The sequence below is a fragment of the Oryx dammah genome, unplaced genomic scaffold (assembly GCF_014754425.2).
Source record: "Oryx dammah isolate SB20612 unplaced genomic scaffold, SCBI_Odam_1.1 HiC_scaffold_18, whole genome shotgun sequence".
NCBI lineage: Eukaryota > Metazoa > Chordata > Mammalia > Artiodactyla > Bovidae > Oryx > Oryx dammah.
The window spans coordinates 20,707,009-20,723,857 of record NW_024070202.1 but is presented as its reverse complement, the minus strand read 5'-3'; positions in this window follow the sequence as shown (position 1 = coordinate 20,723,857).

Here is a 16,849-nt window from a genome sequence, read left to right as displayed (position 1 = left end):
GAAAGAAGAAAAACAAAAGAAGAAAGTGGAAAGGGATATATTAGGGTAAAGGAAGTAAAAGAAAGTTCCAGGATGAGTGTTTTAGGGAGAAAAGGACAGAAAAAATAAGGAAATAATAAGGAAAATGATACTTTCAAAGGCATAAATCCAGGTTCTCATGACTTGTTGTCTCTTCCCTAATTGTATGGTATTGTCACTGGATTCTTAATAGGCCAGGAAAAACTTAACTTGGGAAAAAATGGAGGGAACATGTTAGGAGATGTTCTCAGTTCCTTTTTTACTTTTATTGGTATTAATTTTCCTATCTTGTTCCACTTGACCTTTGCAAGACAGAGGGAATACAGACATAGCTCTGAAGTTAGTATGTATGACAACACTGAAATTAATCACATTTTCTGAGGTAGTAAAAATTCATTTTGAAATAGTGGACTGCAGTGTGCAGTATATCATAGTGTACTGCTTCCTTCTTTTTCACATTACCTGGGTCTTAAGATCTTTTTGTTAGTTTGTTCTTTTTGTTAGTTTCTGTTTACTTTCAAATTGTGTTTCTATGACAACTTATAGATATACAATTAAACTTGATTTTTTAAACTGGTATGCCTTAAAAATAAAACCTTTCAACTTTTCATCTTCATCTCTTTTATTCAGTACAAAGAACATTCCAACACTATCATAGCCCTAGGCATATTATTCATGAATTCCAACGGCTTGAGCTCATGATTAACAAAGAGAAATCTTAACACTGAGTTTTTGCTATGATTACTTTTTGCTGAGATATTAAAATATAGATCTAAATTAAATTTGATTACATACATACACGTGTGTGTATTCTATGTAAATCTTTTATATAGTCTACACATGACATGAAGAGTGAGTCTATAGATGGTAATTGTCAAAAATTTTAAAAATTTATATTGCTATCTTCTCCAGTATGCACTTGCATCTCTACTAACTTGAGTGGAGTTTTATAAAATTGGTTGTTCAAATTAAAAAAAATTTGCTAGTCTCTCATTTATTTCATACTCCATTCATTCTAGGTTTTTTTAGTTTTTTTTTTTTTTTTTCCAGTTCAGTTCAGTTGCTCAGTTGTGTCCAACTCTTTGCAGCCCCATGGACTGCTGCATGCCAGGCGCCCTGTCCATCACCAATTACTGGAGTTTACTCAAACTCATGTCCATTGAGTCGGTGATGCCATCCAACTACCTCATCCTCTGTCATCCCCTTCTCCTCCCGACTTCAATCTTTCCCACTCTCAGGGTCTTTTCAAATGTCAGTTCTTTGCATCAGGTGGCCAAAGTATTGGAGTTTCAGCTTCAACATCAGTCTTTCCAATGAATATTCAGGACTAATTTCCTATAGGATGGACTGGTTGGATCTCCTTGCAGTCCAAGGGACTCTCAAGAGTCTTCTCCAACACCATAGTTCAAAAACATCAATTCTTTTGGTGCTCAGCTTTCTTTATAGTCCAATTCTCACATCCATACATGACTACTGGAAAAAACCATAGCCTTAACTAGACAGACCTTTGTTGGCAAAGTAATGTATCTGCTTTTTAATATGCTGTCTAGGTTGGTCATAACTTTTCTTTCAAGAAGCAAGAATCTTTTAATTTCATGGCTGCAGTCACCATCTGCAGTGATTTTGGAGCCCCCCAAAATAAAAATCTGTTACTGTTTCCCCATCTATTTCCCATGAAGTGATGGGACCAGGTGCCATGATCTTAGTTTTCTGAAAGCTGAGTTTTAAGCCAACTTTTTCACTCTCCTCTTTCACATTTTTAGTTCTTCTTTGCTTTCTGCCATAAGGGTGGTGTCATCTGTGTATTTGAGGTCATTGATATTTCTCCTGGCAATGTTGATTCCAGCTTGTGCTTCATCCAGCCCAGTATTTCTCATGATGTACTCTGCATATAAGTTAAATAAGCACAGTGACAATATACAGCCTTGACATACTCCTTTTCCTATTTGGAACCAGTCTATTGTTCCACATCCAGTTCTAACTCTAGCTTCCTGACCTGCATACAGATTTCTCAAGAGGCAGGTCAGGTGGTCTGGTATTCCCATATTTTGAAGAATTTTGCACAGTTTGCTGTGATCCACACAGTCAAAGGCTTTGGCATAGTCAATAAAGCAGAAATAGATGTTTTTCTGGAACTCTCTTGCTTTTTCCATGATCCAGCAGATGTTGGCAATTTGATCTCTGGTTCCTCTGCCTTTTCTAAATCCAGCTTGAACATCTGGATGTTCACAGTTCATGGCCTGGCTTGGAGAATTTTTAGCATTACTTTACTAGCATGTGAGATGAGTGCAATTGTGTGGTAGTTTGAGCATTCTTTGGTATTGCCTTTCTTTGGGATTGGAATGAAAACTGACTTTTTCCAGTCCTGTGGCCACTGCTGAGTTTTCCAAATTTGCTGCCATGTTGAGTGCAGCACTTTCACAGCATCATCTTTTAGGATTTGAAATAGCTCAACTGGAATTCCATCACATCCACTAGCTTTTTTTTTTTTTTTTAATTTCATGTAAAAAATACACACTGTGCTAAAATATGTCACCTAAAGTCTTTGCCTTGGAGCAACTGACTCTGGGTATAACTTCTCATGGAATATTAATAGCATATAAGAATACCCTGAAAAAGTGTTAAACTTCCTGAAAACCTAGAGAGTGTTATCGTTTTCAGTTTTGATCTTGTATTTTTCTTATTATATACATTTATATTTCTTCTATTTGCTCTTAATCCTGAAGAATCTTTCCTACTTAAGGTTTTATGGTAATTTTATTGATTTTAATCTCTCAATGTAGATTCCACTTGCAAAATTGTAACTGTGATATTTTGAAGGCCATAGACAGAGAAGAAATCTTTCTGGTGATTCCCATTTTACATTTTAGGAATCTAATATTGTTGAGAGCCATATTTCAAGAGAAATAAAATGGTTTGTAATCCATGAGGTGCTCTGTGCTTTACTTGCCCTTCTACATACCTCTGTTTCCTCAAGTCAATTTTGAGGGAAAATATGAAACTAGGGAGGCCTGACCCCTGTGACTTGGCCTTGTGGGTATTTCCCACTCTTTTCTAGTACATCACATTTAGAATGCTGTTGAAATTTGCCATTGACTGTGGCATGGGGATGGGACTATACCTTCTCTTGGCTAGATTCTATTATAATATTTTGTTCCCAAAGTGAGTATATAGGCTATTAAGGGAAATTTAATGAATTTACTGTAGGCTTCAGGTAGCTGACCCAAAGTTCCCATTGCTTGGTTTGATAGATCATAGATGAGGTGGCTTAGCTAGCTGACTGCTGCTTGTCACATCCACATCGGTGACTTGAGGTAGGTGTGTGTTGTGGGGAGATGTCATAACTGAACATTTTAAACTTCAGTCTTCATTTCTGCCCCTTTCTCCAATGCTCTCAGTCTAACCCCTTTGGGAGGCCCTCCTCGCAACCACACACATACACAAATACACAGAATTTCCCAACCCCTCTTTCCAGTTATCCCACGTGTCTTTCAAATTTTGTAGCCTAAAGCACATACTAAAGTCTTTTCTCATCTTTCTTGGTTTTTTCCTGCTGGCCTTGAATAAGTGGATGCTTTGTACTAGTGTTTGTCTTCTGACTGTTAGAGGAGAATAATGAAGACTTTTGTCTCCCATTTAGAGGAAATAGATGTTGTTGTGGGTAAAGGGCTTTTATTCCAGGCTGAAGCTCATTTTCACCCAAAGTATTTGAAATCAACACACTCCCCACTGTGACGACTCATTTATTTCTAAAGGTCCCCATCTGGTCTCTGTGAGAAATTCATATTCTTCCTATTAACATAACTTTGACCTTACTTGTAACAAACAAATAGCTAATAACTCTGGTCTTACCAGAATGCAAGAGCACCCGCCTTTCCCTGCCCTGGGCTATGTTAAAAAATTGTCTTATATTAATAGGCAGTGAAAGGTGGTATGCCTATTTGCCTGTCTTCAGTTTCTATAGTTCTTCATGAATATTAGGGATGAGAAAGAAATTCAATCCTTCAAGTCAGTTCTTAAAAAATAATTGGTCCAGTGTTGTACTAAAATTAGTAAGCTAGGAAACATAACCTCTAAGACTCATTTTCTTCCTTCCCACTGTCATCAGTATAGATTTTATATCCTCTGTCCAATATAGGAATATTTCCAGATGGCTTTATGGAACTTTCATTTTATTTTATTTAAAATTTCATGATAAACTAGAATAAAATTATAATTGCTTTTGTTTATGCAGGAAGAATAACAGGATAGTCTAAGAAATCTAATTTAAGCATCTATGTTATGTGTTTTTCTGAGGATAATTAAGATTATCATTTCAGTTACTTAGATCTCTGTATCTTTTGGGAACTGTTTGTGGTTAGTGTTAAAAAAAATACAAAAGCATTCATGGCAGCCATCCTCAAAGAATGAATATTTTCACAAATACTATGTTTTGTAAATAGCCACCGGATACTGGAGTTTCTTATGAAAATGAACTTCATGTAAAACTTTCAGACTTTTACATTATTTGGAATATTTTGATAAGTAATGTATATGAGAACTTTAATTTTTCCAAATGTTCTCATATCTTGTTTTTTACCTGTACTGTGACATCTGCTTCTTTCTCTGGTTAGCTGAAGCTTTTTATTTTAGTCCTAATCCTTCACTAATGTGGTACTGTGAGATGTAGCAGGTAGAACCTATTCCTCACCCTGGTATCTACAAGTTGTTTCGCTCCCTTTCACTTCATCTGTGTATTTCTAGATAGCTTTTTTCTTTTCTTCTTTGCCTTTTGTCTTGACTCTGTCATTACCAAATATCTTCCTCTTTCTTTCTATTTTTCTAAAATTATCTACTCTAGCTAGATTTTTATCATTTTATTGCTGAACTTTACCTCTTTTCCAAGGGTCTTATAATAGGAAGGAGAATGATCTACTGATACTATGTAGAGTAAGAAGAATCACATCTTGTCCTTCCCTGTTCAAATGAAATACCTATATCCATTTTATGAGTTTATTGATTACCTACAATGTCATGTGCCAGACACTGCTAGGGGCCCTAGGACGCAAAGATAAGCACGCTGTTGTTCTTAAAGTCAAGAACCTTTTAAAGTAAATGCCAGAGAAATGTCTGATTCAGGTATTGCTTGGTTTTTGATGACAGATAATTCAAAGCCTTCAGACAATTATGATGGCAAATTATTTTAGATCTCCATATCCAGATTTAAATCATATATACTAACCAGTTCTTTTGCATTACTGCAGTGTGAATGTAGTCTGAACTACTCTTTCTAAATAATTGAAAATTTTCTAGATTTTTGACCTGTCTTATTTTGGAGTAGGAAAGTATCTTAAATAAATCACATTTTCTCTTCTTAGTCTTTTATGATTGATTCGATTTAGGATATCAGAAACAGTGGGGAATATGAGTATCATGTCACAGCAGTTGGAGGGTAACATTACAAAATAGTGGCCAAAGGTAAAAGTCATTTTTATGTGAAATAATAGAGTGAATATTATGGTCACATTTTTTCAAATTGTGTTTATTTGGGAAATGCAATTAAGGATGACTTAAGAGACACAGATTCGATCCCTGAGTCAGGAAGTTCCCCTGGAGTAGGCAGTGGTAACCCACTCCAGTATTCTTGCCTGGAAAATCCCATGGACAGAGGAGCTTAGCGGGCTGCCATCCATGAGGTCTCAAAGAATCGGGCGTGACTGAGTAACTGAGCACACAAGTAATGATATTTTTATATTATCAGGGAAAAACTTAGTTGACATTAATTTCTTGCTACATGACAGTTGCTCTGCCTCGCATGTGTTACCCTATTTAACATTCTAGCTGAGCTACTACTTTGATATCAAATACCTCACCATTTTATTGTACTATGTTCCATATGATGTTAGTAATTTGTGTTAGAAATAGTTCAGTTCAGTTCAGTTCAGTTCAGTTCAGTTCACTTCAGTCGCTCAGTCGTGTCCGACTCTTTGCAACCCCATGAATCGCAGCACGCCAGGCCTCCCTGTCCATCACCATCTCCCGGAATTCACTCAGACTCACATCCATCGAGTCAGTGATGCCATCCAGCCATCTCATCCTCTATCATCCCCTTCTCCTCCTGCCCCCAATCCCTCCCAGCATCAGAGTCTTTTCCAGTGAGTCAACTCTTTGCATGAGGTGGCCAAAGTACTGGAGTTTCAGCTTTAGCATCATTCCTTCCAAAGAAATCCCGGGGCTGATCTCCTTTAGGATGGACTGGTTGGATCTCCTTACAGTCCAAGGGACTCTCAAGTGTCTTCTCCAACACCACAGTTCAAAAGCAGCAATTCTTCAGTGCTCAGCTTTCTTCACAGTCCAACTCTCACATCCATACATGACCACTGGAAAAACCAAAGCCTTGACTAGACAGACCTTTGCTTTTCAATATGCTATCTAGGTTGGTCATAACTTTTCTTTCAAGGAGCAAGCGTCTTTTAATTTCATGGCTGCAGTCACCATCTGCAGTGATTTTGGAGCTCCCCAAAATAAAGTCTGATACTGTTTCCACTGTTTCCACTGTTTCCCCATCTATTTCCCATGAAATGATGGGACCAGATGCCATGATCTTCATTTTCTGAATGTTGATCTTCATTTTCTGAATGTTGAGCTTTAAGCCAATTTTTTCTCTCTCCTCTTTCACTTTCATCAAGAGGCTTTTTAGTTCCTCTTCACTTTCTGCCATAAGGGTGGTGTCATCTGCATATCTGAGGTTATTGATATTTCTCCCGGCAATCTTGATTCCAGCTTGTGCTTCTTCCAGCTCAGCGTTTCTCATGAAATAGTTAACACCAATTAAATTTTGTATTATCTAAGTATTTTTGTGCATAGATAGTCTTTTCTTTGTGATTAATTTATGTGCATATCTTAAAATAAAATTTCTTTAGAAATAATTGTTTCAGCCAAGTGTCTTCTTGAATTCTTCCCATCTTCTAGATGCTGCAATTTATAATATGCTTTCCTATTCCTTTTCTGTTATTGCAAGTCTTTGTTCAAACTTTGGTCCTCATGTTAACATTTTTTTTTCCCATAATATCAATACCTGCTTAAGAATATAATATTAGGACTAGAAATCATAAGGGTTCATAGAGAGTAGTAAGAGAATACTGCTGTTTCCCACTCTGCTGTTCTCTGGTATGTTTTACTTGGACCTTATCCTTCTGTCCTGCTCCTCTAATTCTCAAAGTCCTTGTTTTTCTCTCAGTTTGCTTGAGAGCCTGCTGAGATGACAGGTTCTAAAATAAGGTTTAAAAAAATAAAAATAAAAAGAAAATAAGGTTTAAATTTACTTCCATCTCTTATGTTTTCAAGAACTCTTCATTATATCCTCTATGTTTTCCTTGTAAGTGGAGATGAGGTGGAATGTGAAATGAGTGACATAGCGGCTGGTAGTAACCAATCTTAGAAAACACCAAGAAAAGGTTTTCATTTAGGGAAAGGATTATACAGGAAAAAAAAATGTGTAAAAATATACAGATGCAGTAGACCAAGAAGGAAATTCTAAGTAAAAAATAATCCAGTATCTAGGCCACGGGGGAATAAAACTGATAACCTAATTGCTTGGATACATAGAAGAGGGTGGTAGATAATCAGTAAATTCAGACATGTTCCACATGTCTTTATAAATTATTTTCCTCTAAACTCCCCAAAATGTACTCCTCGTCCTTTACTCTGTCCACTTGTTACAGCTGCCTTTCTGGATCCCTTGCCTTAAGACTTGGAATCCATCAACATGAAATTGGCTTGGTTTTCCTTCCAGGAGGATCGGGAAGGGGTCAGATTATTTCCAGCTTTAAAAGTGTATCAGGAGCTAGCTGGCTTTGTTGCCCTGTTTGTTACCAGATTCTTTTTCTAAAACATAGTCTATTACATAACAACATGCCAATGTGTTCACAACTAGAAAATTATTTCCTTAGAGGTTTTCTGGGTTTCTTTCACATTTTATTAAAAGGAAAATTTCCCCAGGCTTATTAGCATATATGAGTGATTGTGACATACCTAAAAACAGATTCCCAAGCTGTATTATAAGATGTGTGACCAGAGAATTCATGTCAACTCCCAGCTCTAACAACTTTACTGATTTTAGTAAATTTATTTTTTTACATAATTTGTAATAAGTTTATTTAAGTTATAAGTATAAACTATGTCCTGACTACTAATGCTGATGTCTGTTTAAACATAAAAATAGAACAGTATTTAGGCATGACCTTAATTCCCTGAGGGCTTCCCTGGTGGTTCAGATGGTAAAGCGTCTACCTGCAATATGGGAGACCCAGGTTTGATCCCTGGGTCAGGAAGATCCCTGGAGAAGGAAATGGCAACCCATTCCAGTATCCTTGCCTGGAGAATCCCATGGACAGAGGAGCCTGGTAGGCTACAGTCCACAGGGTTTGCAAAGAGTCGGACATGACTGAGAGACTTCACTCACTTTAATTCCCTGAAAAAATTTCAAATATTACCTAATACTTTATACAGCTCAGTTTTCCTTAATGAATTAACTGTGGTCTATTTCTAGTGTGATCTGTTATCAATTGTTTTTCTTTCATCATAAGAATTTTTAACCATTCATTCACTTACTTGATAAAAATTGGATACTTACTTTGTTGCAAGTAATCTGTTATAACATAGCTTTAAACAATACATATCCAGGCTCTGCCTTCCACAAAACCAGGGAGTTAGAGATTCTTTTTTTTTTTTTAATTTTTTGACTACTTGTTAATAACTACATCCTTATCCTGATAATTTTTCTTTGTAGCTAGATAAAATTGCTGCAATAATTTCTATTAAAATGTCTCCTGTTTAGGGAATGTACCACAGTATAATAAAGGCTGTATATGATAATCCCATATTGAACATCATACTCAACTGGTAAAAAGCTGAAAGCTTTTCCTCTGTGATCAAAAACAAGATAAAGATGCCCACACTTGCCATTTTTATTCAACATGGCATTGCAAGTCCTAGCCAGAGGAGTTAGTCAGGGAAAATAAATTAAAGGTATCCACATTGGAAAGCAAGAACTAAAACTCACTGTTTATAGATGACATGATAGTACATATAGAAAACTCAAAATTTTACCAAAAATGGAACTAAACAAATAACTCAGTGAAGTTGCAGGATACAAAAGAGTATACTGAAATCTGTTGCATTTAATACTCCAATAATGAACTAACAGAGAAATTAAGAAAACAGTTGTATTTACAATTGCATCAGAAAACATAAAATACTTAGGAATAAGCTTAGCGGAGGAAATGAAAGCCCTGTATGCTGAAAGGTATGAGACACTGATGAAAACAATTGAAGACACAAATAGAAAGGTATTCTGTGCTCATGGATTAGAAGAATTAATATTGTTAAGTATCCATACCACCTAAGGAAATCAGATTCAGTGCAATTCCTATCAAAATTTCAATATCATTTCTCACGGAAATAGAACAAGCAATCCTAAAATGTTTACAGATCCACAAAAGACCCTAAATAGTCTTAAATAGATAAAAACAGACACATAGATCATTGTAACAGAACAGAGAGCCCAGAAATAACCTCACGTGTAAACAGTCAATAATTTACAGCAAAGGAGACAGAATATACAATGGGGAGAGGTGAATGTGGATTAAAGACTTGGGTCTCAGTCTGAATCCACAAGATTCCTAAGAGAAAACATAGCCAATAAACTCCTTGACATTGTTTTTGACAATGTTTTCTTTTGATCTGACAACAAAAACAAAGGAAACAAAAGTAAAGATTAAAAATGTGAATACATCACACTAAAAATTCTGTACAGGAAAAGAAATCAGTAAAATGAAAAGGCAGTTATCTGAGTGGGAGAAAATGTTTGCAAATCATATTTCTAATAAGACACTGATAGCCAAAACAGGGGGCTTCCCAGGTGGTACCAGTGGTAAAGAATCCACCTGCCAATGCAGGAGATGTGAGAGTTGCAGGTTTGATCCCTGGGTTAAGCAGATCCCTTGGAGTAGGAAATGGCAACCCACTCCAGGACTCTTGCTTGGAAAATTCCATGGATAAAGGTGGGCTACAGTCCATGGGGCTGCAAAGATTCAGATGCAACTGAGCATACATCCAAAAAATACAGAAAGCACACATAGTTCATAGGGCCCACCTGCAAAAAAAAATCTAATTTAAAAAATGGAGAAGGAGGATCTGCATAGATATTTTTCCAAAGAAGACATAGAGATGTGTCCACCAGGTACATGAAGAATGCTCAGTGTCACTAATCGTCAGAGAAATGTGAATAAAAACCTCCATAAGATATCACCTCACACCTGTTAGAATGGCTGTTTACAAAAAGAGAAGAGACAACAAGTGTTTGGAAGGATGTGGAAAAGAGAACCTTTGTGTGCTGTTTTGGGGAATGTAGATTGGTGCAACCACTATGGAAAATAGTACGAAAGTTCCTAAAAAAATTAAAAATATAACTACTGTATGATCCAGTGATTTTACTTATGGGTATTTATCCAAAGAAAATTAAAATTCTATCTTGAAAAGATATCTGCACCACATGTTTATTGCAACGTTGTTTACAATAGCCAAGTTATGGAAACAACCTGTGGCCCTCAGTGGATATATGAAGACAATATGGTATATATGTATAAAATGGAATGCTATTTGACTGTAAGAATAAAATTTTTCTGTTTAAAACATCATGGATGTACTTTGAGAGCACTGTTGTTGTGCAGTTGCTAAGTTGTGTCCAACTTTTTTGCTATCTCACTGACTGTATAACCAGCCAGGCTCCTTTGTCCATGGAATTTCCCAGGCAAGAATACTAGAGTGGCTTGCCATTTCCTACTCCAGGGGATCTTCCCAACCGAGGGATCAAACCTGCATTGGCAGATGGATTCTTTACCACTGAGCTGCCAGGGAAGCTCTCTTGAGGACATTAGGCTAAATAAATCAGAGGAAGACAAATGTGTTATCTCACTTGTATGTGGAATAAAAAGAAAACCAAAACAACAAAAATGAACCTCATGGATCCAGAGGACATATTGGTGGTTGCCAGAAGCATGGGTGTGGGGCTTGGGTAAAATGGATGAAAGGAGTTAAAAGGTATAAGCTTCTAATTATAAAATAAGGTATGCGGATGTGATTTTTATCATGGCAACTATATGTTACAACAATATATTGCATATTTGAAAGGTACTGAGAGAATATATCTTAAAAGTTCTCACCACAAGAGAAAAAAGTCTGTAAATATGTATGGTGATGGATCTTAACAGACCTTATTGTGGTGGTCATTTCATAGTGTATAGAAATGTTGAATTATTTCGTTGTAAACCTGAAACTTGTATGATATGTGCCAATTATACCTAAATAGAAAATGTAATAATATCTCTTTGTATTATAAAAATATATATTAATAACAAATAAGTTATACCAAGTGAATGGTATATATATATAAAAGTCAGTCTCTGCCCATATATATATGTCCCATATATCCTTCTAGATTTTCTGTGCATTAAAGTTATATTTTACATACAAGTGATCATACTGGCTTTCCTGTCTACAGTTTTTCTCTCAAAAGTATGTTAGATATTTTAAAAATTTCAATCTACTTCATTTCTTTCAATTACAATATTTTCATTTTCATTGGTTGGCTAATCCCATTGATTGGATTAATCATGCTCCAGGAGGTGAATATTTGCATTTTTTCTCAATTTTCACTGTTTTAGACAATGATGAAAAACAACACCAAATTTCATTGCTATTTTAACTCTTTGTCAACAAAGGTCCATCTAGTCAAGGCTATGGTTTTTCCAGTGGTCATGAACGGAGGTGAGGGTTGGACTGTGAAGAAAGCTGAGCACTGAAGAATTGATGCTTTTGAACTGTTGTGTTGGAGAAGACTCTTAAGAGTCTCTTGGACTGCAACAAGATCCAACCAGTCCATCCTAAAGGAGATCAGCCCTGGGTGTTCTTTGGAAGGAATGATGCTAAAGCTGAAACTCCAATACTTTGGCCACCTTATGTGAAGAGTTGACTCATTGGAAAAGACTCTGATGCTGGGAGGGATTGGGGGCAGGAGGAGAAGGGGACAACAGAGGATGAGATGGTTGGATGGCATCACCGACTCGATGGACATGGGTTTGGGTAAACTCCAGGAGTTGGTGATGGACAGGGAGGCCTGGCGTGCTGCAGTCTGTGGGATCGCAAAGAGTCAGACATGACAGAGACTGAACTGAACTGAACTGAAACTAATCTGTTGTACAGATTTGGTTTTGGTGAACTAACTGACCTGATTTGGTTGGTTTAGGTCAATGGGTTACCACCAAATATTTGCAACTGTTCTACTGAACTCAGTCCATATGAAAGTTATACAAATAATTTTCAAGTAGCTGCCATAAACATGAGAAGAAGTGATTTAAATGTATAAGTGATTCAGTACCATTCAGGAACAAAACAGCAGTTTCTGTAGTTTCTCTTTGGTGGTCACATTTCCGCTGGTGCCTGTACGAGTTGTGCTTCATCAGTTGATAGAGTAACTGAGCATGGAACCTGGATGCATGCTGCCTTTTAATACTGATCTCCTGTTTTGAAGTGTAGTGAACTTGATCATTCCGAACTTCAGACAGCAAAGACCAGTAGCATAAGAGTTGATGGAAACCAGTCCAGGTGATAATATTATCAAAAAGGCAAAGGATTTCACCAGAGATGGTAACTAGTTCTTTAAACTAGCCAAGAGCACAGTTTAGAAATGTGTTGGTTTAGGATAATTTATATATAGATTTTTAGTATATTAAAGTTTTACCAAGATGATTCTTTATCTTCTTGATAAATATACCTCCTTTGCTAAGAGGACACTGTCATAATGATAGAAGAGTTTGCACAAGGGTATGTACAAGAATTCATGCTGCATATATCAGTATATTCAGTCCTAGGTGGATATCTTGATCATTTAAACACATGGTGAAAAATGAAATGTCTATGTAAATATGACTTGAGTGATTTTCAGGATACGTATTAACCAGAAATCTCATCTGGAAAGGTATATGGGTGTGTGTGACATGGGGTTTTCAGAATTTTTGAGAAACTTCTTTGGTGAGTGTTTCTTAAGATGATGAATATATTATTGTATCTGACTTACATAGTCTTGACCTGCTTATCTGTGAAGCAGAGTGAATAATCAAAGTCTGTCTTAGAAGTGTCAATCCTTTTTGCTTCAGGGATCAAAAAGTCTAGAGGTAAGCAAAATACCAGGATAGTGATTGTTTCTAAAGATTATTTAGCCAGTCTAAAGAGAGTCATGGATGGAGAAACACAGAATAATGTAAATATAATTCTTTCTCCAATTTCAGATTCCATTTTTGTGCTATTTCTGTTTTATTCTGGATATTTCAGGATAGCCTGTGCAGTCAGATATTGTATTTAAGAATTGAAGAAGCATTAGTTATCCTTAGGTGAATAGAACAGTTTCCATAAATAGAAGTATATTTTATTTATTCTTTTTTTCTTCTAATGAAAATAATTCAGATCATAGCTCACTCTAAATATCAGAATATTATGACATTTTAAAAGAATCATTTCATTGAGTATTAGAAGCAATTAAGTATAGTCTTGGTTTTGGTCAAGTCAAATGAATTATCTTTTTATCTTGGTATTCTTAGTGAGTGGAATTTTAAAGTAAAATTAAAAGTGATCATTCTATGAACTCTACTGAGTCTTCATATTTTATTAACCTTATCATAAATAACTAGTCCTTATATTAACCCTTCAAATAAGAATTATTAGCAGTGTTCCACATGTAGGAAAATTCAAGCTTTGAAAGACACAGTTTGTATGAGCTACTAGGTGTCTGAGAGTTTCAGGATTTGAACCCAGTCCTTAAACCATCCAAAGCTTATGCTGAGGAATAATAGTCATTACCATTACCAATTTTGTAAGAGTATTCATAATTTTGGGACTCTCTTTTCTTAGCATTGTTTTTTCTTACCATCCACTTAGATATTTGTTAGAATAAAAGAAATAAATGTTATCAATTGAGTTTTTTGTTAGTTTTGATTTTAAAAATACTATTTTTGATTTTTCTTGCAGTAATGTGAAATCCAAGAACCAGTAGAGATTGGACTGAAAAGTGTCCCCCATCATTCCTTCCTCATTTCAAATAACCAAGAAATATCATTCTTTGAAAATTTACCTTAGTTCCACTGATAGCACTTGGAAGCAAAGGTGGAAATCACTAAATATGACTTTTATTTGAATAGCGCATTGACTAAAAGATGGAATTAAAATGTTAAGTAACTTATCCTTGATTAACCCCAAAATTTAACATTTAAATGTTTCTTGTGAGGACAGCATTGGAGGACAGCGGAAGTTTGTATCTACTTCCGTGGTATTAAATACCACCGCCATACTTGAATCTGACCACTTATGCTCTAATATAGCCCAGACTAATGGATCCAGTTGCCTAATTGACGTTTCCACTGAGCTTTATCAATATTTTAAAACTTCTTAATGTGAAGTAAATACACGTATGGAAGAGTGCCCTCCACCCCAGTAACTATTATCTTAATGTTTAACAGCTGCCCTAACACTTTATAGTAGTCATCAAGATTTTAAATATACATTTATATATTAGTGATGGATTATTAGCTTAATGCCTGTTGGCATAAGCTCTGTGTTCCATCACTACAAGGTTTTATTCAGCATATGTATCAATCATCTAGCAGACTGCCTGATACTTAGTCTAAATAATACATTGAGTAATGAAGGGACTATGTAAAATACAGCCAATTTGTATTATGTACACAGACCAGTTTGCTGATACATATAGAATTTTCTGATTAATTCAAGGGATAGGGAGAAAGGGAGAGTTAATTCTTACTGGTTATTGTACCCACTTTTTTTTGCCACGCTGTGTTGCATGTGGGGCTCTTAGCTCCCCAAGCAGGGATCAAACTCATGCCCCCAGCATTGGAACATGTAGTCTTAACCACTGGATCTCTGGGGAAGTCCCTCTGCCCACATTTTCTAATAACAGGATTTAGTTAAATGTCTACATTTTCTTCTGGTCTTTCTGCTATTATTCAGCAAAATGAAAAATAGTATTTTCTTTATGTGTAACAGATAAAAAGTCCATGTACAAAGCCTACAGTATTTTTATTTACTTTCTCTTGAATAAAGAATGGAGAGATTTGTAGTTTTAGTTTATGTAACAGCCAGGCAGGTGTGAACATTTTTATAAAAACGACATCAGGCTGGCATCGGAAAATCATTCTTTCAGCATGTGTCATTAGTTGGATCTCTCATCCTTTTCCAGTTTATTTTTCTTTCCTGCTTAACACTTTTGTTCCCTCTCTCCTTTCTACCTGCCCTTCTTTCTTTCTTTTTAATGTCTGCCAAGTCTTTACGTCATTCAGGAGTACCCTTGGGGCTTGCTCAGCACTGGTAGCCCTTGGGACTGATGAGGAATAGAGCAGTACATGGTTGATCAAAACCATGTTGTAACTACTGGCAGATATCCTATGTGTATAATTACTGTTTAGGGCTTTTTTGGTTTTTCTGTTGAATGGTCCCTATTGTGCTTGATTGATTAGTTACTGGTTTGAACACTTACACAGTAAGCTGCAATTCTGTAATTTAAAAGAAAGAACCCTCATGTGCCTATTTGCAAGTACTTGTAGTTGAAGACTTCCCTTCAAAAAAGATACTGTAGATAAGTCTTTGAAAAAACACACGAAATATCCTATGATACTATTACCCAGGCTAAATGTCGCTAAAGCAAATTGACAATAAAATAGCAAAAACAAGCCATACGTTCTGTTCTTTCTGCCTATAGAATCTCTTTACTGAAGAGTGTAATATTATCACATACTCTATAGTAACATGACTTTGTATGTTTCATTCTGTTCTGTGAATGACCCACAATTCTATGTGAAACCATAGAGAGTAAAATGATTTTTCATATTAATGCTTGAATCTAATAATTCATCAAGAAAATGTACTATAAAATATATTTTGTAAACAAATGCTTAAATTTCATCATTCAGTTCAGTTCAGTTCTGTCGCTCAGTCGTGTCCGACTCTTTGTGACCCCATGAATCGCAGCACACCAGGCCTCCCTGTCCATCACCATCTCCCAGAGTTCACTCAGACTCACATCCATCGAGTCGGTGATGCTATCCAGCCATCTCATCCTCTGTCGTCCCCTTCTCCTCCTGCCCCCAATCCCTCCCAGCATCAGAGTCTTTTCCAATGAGTCAACTCTTCACATAAGGTGGCCAAAGTATTGGAGTTTCAGCTTTAGCATCATTCCTTCCAAAGAACACCCAGGACTGATCTCCTTTAGGATGGACTGGTTGGGTCTCCTTGCAGTCCAAGAGATTTTCAAGAGTCTTCTCCAACACCACAGTTCAAAAGCATCAATTCTTCAGTGCTCAGCTTTCTTCACAGTCCAACTCTCACATCCATACAAGACCACTGGAAAAACCATAGCCTTGACTAGCCAGACCTCTGTTGGCAAAGTAATGTCTCTGCTTTTGAATATACTATCTAGGTTGGTCATAACTTTCCTTCTAAGAAGTGTCTTTTAATTTCATAGCTGCAGTCACCATCTGCAGTGATTTTGGAGCCCCCAAAAATAAAGTCTGACATTGTTTCCACTGTTTCCCCATCTATTTCCCATGAAGTGATGGCACTCATCTCACATGCTAGCAAAGTAATGCTCAAAATTCTCCAAGCCAGGCTTCAGCAATACGTGAACCATGAACTTCCAGATGTTCAAGCTGGTTTTAGAAAAGGCAGAGGAACCAGAGATCAAATTGCTGGATCATGGAAAAAGCAAGAGAGTTCCAGAAAACCT